Source organism: Heliangelus exortis, chromosome 2, assembly GCF_036169615.1.
Source record: "Heliangelus exortis chromosome 2, bHelExo1.hap1, whole genome shotgun sequence".
NCBI classification, from domain to species: Eukaryota; Metazoa; Chordata; class Aves; order Apodiformes; family Trochilidae; genus Heliangelus; species Heliangelus exortis.
Genome location: NC_092423.1, coordinates 77,019,574 through 77,025,794, shown reverse-complemented (window position 1 = coordinate 77,025,794; position 6,221 = coordinate 77,019,574).

The following is a 6,221-nucleotide window of genomic DNA, read 5'->3' as shown; positions in this document are numbered from 1 at the left end:
GTACTGTGGACATGACAGGTGCTGCACCATCTTTTCCAGTCAGTGGCATAGACATGCTTGCTGTACAAATCCAGAAGTGCACAGTCATTACCAATTCTTTTTTCACTTGTAGTGTTGTAGGTAGCTAAAGTTTCAAGTCAGGATGTGTTTATTATTTATTGCTGCTAGTTTAGCCAGAAAAAGAAAACATACTGAAACCTCAGTTGCAGGTTTGGATTTTGCCCCAGACTTGAAAATGTGTGTTAAGACACAGCAGGAAGGAGGAGAAAACAGGAAGAACAGGAAGAAGAGAGCTTTTTTGGCCAAGATAAAGACAGGGAAATCACTTACCACATGCTATCATGGGCAAAACAGCCTCAGCTTGGGGAATTTTACTTAGTTTGTTGCCAATTAACATAAATATTTAATTACTGCTTTGGGTATTGGGAAGCAAAAAAAGACAAATTTAGGGAAAAAAACTACCCCTCCTCCTTTCCCAGGCTCAGCTGTACTCCAGACTCCTCTCCTCCCCCTTGTTATCACCATAGATCACAGCTTATTCGGGGAGGGAAGGAGCAGTGCAGGGGGGTTCCATTCAGGATACAGTGATTTCTCGCTGCCCCTCCTAATTTCTCATTCCTCCTCTGTGCTTCAGAATGAGTCCTTCAAGTGCTGCAGTTGTCCCCTTTGAGGATGTACCAGCACCAGTGTAATTTTGGGATCAAGTAAAAAAAACTTTGGCAAGGTACATTTTGATTATTACTTTTTCAGAATTCTATTCTACTTCATAAAGCTTTTATCCATGGGGGTGGCGGGAAAGTAAGTCTATGTTTTTGTTGGCTTTCTCTTCACTTCTTTAATGTCAGAATGGAAAAGACTAATTGAGATGGAAGGAATATACAACAATCCTCTAGTCCAACTGCCTGACCCCTTCAGGGCCAACCAAAATTTAAAGCATGATGTTAAGGGCATTGTCCAAATGCCTCTTCAACACTGACAGGCTTGGGACCTCAACCACCTCTCTAGGAAGCCTGTTCCAGCTTGGTGGATATATATGCTCAAACATAATGATGAGTCCAGAATCCTGTCATTGCAAAAATCCACAAAAAGCACTGATGTTTGAGATACAAGTATGGAAGGCTTTGGCTTTAATAAGAATAACAAGGCCTGCAAAAAATGTCAGATTAGGAACAAGTGAGGTCCACTGCCCATTATAAATTGTGACTGTAAATACAGCCTTAGTTCAGCTACTATGGGGATTCACTGGAGCAGAACAAGATGCAGTAACTGCAATATACCTCATATAAAGGACATGGAAGTATTTCTCAGGGTATCATCTCCTTTACTCTTCATCATTTCTACTCCATTACCATTTTGATGACAGAAATGCCCTTAAAGACAATGCTAAGATTAATTTACCACCCTCCTCAGGACAAGATGAACAGCTTCATAAAAGGAAAAGATGAACCTTATGTCTTGTTTCCAGAAGACACAGTTCTTAGACTCCCCCTAAGAGGGAGAGAAAAAGAAAGAGAGAGAGAGAGAGAAAGAGAGAGGCTTTTAGGACTTTCCCCATCATAAAGGCTCCAAATTCAAGCAAGTCACTAAGCCTCAGACCAGCCACCAAGTGGATCAGAACTGAGTTAAGTGCACAGTGTTTCCAATACTATCATTGCTCACTGCCACTAGCTCTTCCCTGAAAACTGGCTTAAAAAGAAACCAAATTCTATGTGTTTACCCTGTATTACATACAGAGTGGCGAGACCACTCCATTTTCTTTTCCAGGGGACTATACAACACAAATCCTTTCCTTCTAGAGCTCCTTACCAGTGAAAATGTCATGAAACTAGCTAAAGGCAAACTTCAGCTTTAGTGGTACCAGCTCCAAACATTCAGGAGAAGACATGGATAAGAAATAGTAGACTGATAGAAATTTACACCACTTCTACAGTTTTTAAAATCCACCTCTGTTCCCTTTAGTGGTAGCTGTTAGTAGTGAAAGGAGTAAATAAAGCAGGGATATTTTTTTCTAAAGATCAAGAAACAAGGTTATAAAAAATTATCCTTTTTTTATTTACTCAGAATCACAAAATCACTTTCTGTGATATTTTTTCCTAAAGATGAAGATGATCACATATTAATCAGGAGGGTGCAGTTCAAGTTCTGAACTGTCTGGTTAAAATAACAAGATAATTTGCAATCTTTGAGGTCCTTTGTATTCTTTCAATGTTTTTGTTTTTTTCATTTTTCCCCCCTCAATAATAACTGAATAATAAAAGAGAATTTTCACCTTTTACTAAAACTTTGAGAACTTTCTATTTATATAGTACACTACATTATAGTTACACCACCAGTTTGACCTCTAGTGGAAGGACATGCTTGTGTTTAGAGCAAACTTCTTGACCTGAGAAAAGGATTACAGTGCAATTTTAAAACCCAAAAACTTCCCTATTTTTTTTCCCTGTGGTAATCTAGACACATTGTTGTTGTATACTACACAGGTTGTATACTAGACAGTTAAGTGCAGGAAATTACTCTTAATTACAAAAGAGATATCTTTATATTAATTGGGAATGACCACACTGCCTCTTAGTGGTCATGAAGAAAATACGGTGAAATTCCAGATAAAATCCTGTCTGAAAATCCTGGGGAATTCTGAAGGGGAGATGAGGTACAAGGATTAATGTCCTCTGCCAATAACACAGGAACAATGGGAGATAGAAATCTGCAAGGGGCTGCAGAAAAAAATTTTCTTTGCTGGCAGCAAATACATGTCTAATACATGTCCTTTTCTATGGATGACTTGTATGCTAACGCCTTCTAAGTTAACATAATATGAGGCAGAAGATATAAGAAAAGATGGTTACGCTGACTTTCACTTTTTCAGAAGAGAGACAGCAAGCCAGCTGAATGAAAAAAATGGAGACCTCTTGAAATAACCTTCTAGGTGGACTATGTGTACTTTCTACCATCCTTTTCCCTTTTTTTTCTTTTTCTTTTTTTTCCCTTTTCTTCTTTTTTTTCCTTATACAGTGGCATGGGTTCTACAATTTACAGACAAGGTTCACCTGTCAGAATTCTGGAGGAACTATTGACTATAAAGAGATATACAAAAGGCATGTGAGGCAAGCTTCCCATCTTTCCTTGCTAGGTCTGTTGTCTCCTTCCACAATACTAAACATTAAACTGGTCTTATTTCACTTTCTTTCCTACACTGCTTGTAGAGATGGGTTTGGAAAAAAATCAGCAATAAGATGTTCCTGTTCTGCCTGCGTGCTTTATTCTTCTGCTGTCACAGAGGTTGTTCTGCTTTATGTGTTTGGTTTGGTTGTGGATGCCATCATTGATAACTGTAAAACATGCATTTTCATGTTTCTGATATGCCTCTTTCTGTAATATTCCTCAGATCTGTTATGTTGAAGTTCAGCTTCATATGCAGGAATTATTTTTTTTTGTCACTGAAGATTTTCTGTATGTATTCAGAAGGTTTAAGAATGGTACCAGAGTCAAGAGTTTATGCTGTGGTTGAGACTCATGGCCTAATTCCTGGTGTAAGCCAGTGTGTGTTTCCAGCTGTACCTTGAGAAGGAGGAGGCTTGTACCATCCATGAAGCCAGTTCTAGTACCACAGTTAGCAGAAGGGTAATGGACAAGGGCTTCAAGCCCTGGTCTTCCTCACAGAGGAAGGATGGTGTAAGGTTAAGCCAGCAAAGGAGAGCTGTACCTTGTCAGGGAACAAGAACCAAAGCAGAAGATGAGCTGACATCACCAAGCAAGAATCTGAGGAGGTGATCAGCTGGGGAGTAGCTGCAGAATATGAATATATCCCTTGTTTCAAGCTGGCATTTGCAAAGGCAGCCACATCTAAGCAACTTCAAATGCTTGTTCATTAGGTAGTTATGAACATCAGCTGAGAGGGATTTGTTTCAAATGAATGGAGTTAGTTCATTTGATTAAGAAACCAAAAACATTCTTGAGGCTGATTTGTTGATTCAGTTGAGTAAAGTGACACTTTTTTCCTTTTAAAAAAACAGTAAAAAGGATTAATGAACTTGAGCACTGTAATAAAAGCCACTTAATTTACTAACTTTTGGCACTAAAATATAATTTTTACAGTGGAGCTTGCATCCTCTGAGAGTTCTTTGGGATGTTTTATTATTTCAGTAACCCAACTGAAGGCTGCTTCTCATGACATCTTGACCTTAATGACATGCTGCATCATAAAGTACATCTGCCTACAAAAGACACCCTCTTGTTACATTTGAAGCCAGGCTTGCATGTACAAGTGATGAGGGTGGTCTCTCTGTGCTCCTTTGGGGTTGCACAGGTGGGCTTTCATGACATAACCTAGCAAGTGTGATGGATACAGACATGTAGACAAGAAGATGACCATGAGCCAGCAATGTGCCCTTGTGGCCAAGAAGGCCAATGGCATCCTGGGGTGCATTAGAAAGGGTGTGGTTAGTAGGTCAAGAGAGGTTCTCCTCCCCCTCTATTCTGCATTGGTGAGGCCGCACCTGGAGTATTGTGTCCAGTTCTGGGCCCCTCAGTTCAAGAAGGACAGGGAAGTGCTTGAAAGAGTCCAGCACAGAGCTACTAAGATGAGGAAAGGCTGAGGGAGCTGGGTCTCTTTAGTTTGGAGAAAAGGAGACTGAGGGGTGACCTCATCAATGTTTTCAAATATGTAAGGGGTGAGTGTCAGGGAGATGGAGTTAGGCTTTTCTCAGTGGTGACCAGTGATAGGACAAGGGGTAATGGGTGTAAATTGGAGCATAGGAGGTTCAAGTTGAATATCAGAAAAAATTTTTTTACTGTAAGGGTGACGGAGCCCTGGAACAGGCTGCCCAGGGGGGTTGTGGAGTCTCCTTCACTGGAGACATTCAAAACCCGCCTGGACACGTTCCTAGGCGATGTACTCTAGGGGGCCCTGCTCTGGCAGGGGGGGTTGGACTAGATGATCTTTCGAGGTCCCTTCCAACCCCTAGGATTCTATGATTCTATGATTCTATGATCCTATGATTCTATGATTCTATGATTCTATGATTCTATGTCAGACTGCTTAGGAACAACATTATTATAACTCATTGCCTGGCTTGATTTTGACCACTTGTCATGGCAATTCCATAGGGTGATCTTGCTTCTCACTGTTGGTCTTTCATCTACATTATGGCTCCCAGGTGGTCAGGCAGATGCATGATCATCCTCACTAAAGAGGAGGTCACAGGACTTCAAAGGAGAGGTTGGTGGCTCTGCCACCAACTGCAAGCTCCTAAACTGAAACCTGTATTTAACTAACACCGCTAACAGAAACGTTTCCCTGAAACAAAAAACTGGTGTTGCAGGCCAGAAGTTGCCAAATGACTTAGAGCTCACGTACTGCCCTTCACCATGTAATCCACATCATGTGTTTCACAGCTGGGTTCAGGTGAGAAGTCCACTGACAGCAATGAATTCATTAAACTTGACACTTACAGAAAGTGTGTTTTAGCAGCTGCAGTGACCATGCTATTCTACAAACACAAAATGTGAGTTTTTGTCTTGTTATGTTATGAAAACATGACTGTTTTCTTCTTTAGAGCATAATAAAAGGCTTTGACATATTCAATGCAAGACCTTGATCGCTAGCTACCCTTCTAAACATTCTCTGTAAGAAAGAAAACAATATTCAAGCAATCAATAAAGGAACTACATATTTGGTATTACAGCTGGGAAAGATGGAGCAACCCCTATGTGTGTGTTTCTTACATTTCTGTCTCATAAAGCAGCTGGGGTTTTGCATTCAGCATCATTCTTTTGTTTCTGCAAAACTTTATTTCCTCTCCCTTTTCAAAATGCGGAAATGGGAAAGGAAAAAAGCCATGAAACGTGCAAATTGTTCATGGAGGGTTAGCTAATTAATTGAGCCACTAAAAATGTTTTTGGTCTGGGCAACAGCCAGTTGGAAATATCACTGGCTTACTCTCACCTACTAATTGATGAAAATGTTGATTCACTGAGAGCACTCTGGAAAAAAAACTCTCTGTAAATTTTTCAACTAGGGAGATGAGTTACAGCATACTGGAACTTCCTTTAGAAATATGTTTGTCAAGTAAAGAGAAAATATTTTTATTCACATTAATCTTGATGTATTTTCGAATGTACAAACTAATCTTGTTCGTAAAAAACATGAAGTGGGTTTTTAAAGGTGCCTTTTTTTATTTTTATGATGACTTGTTATTTTAATTATTTAGACTGTTGCAGCA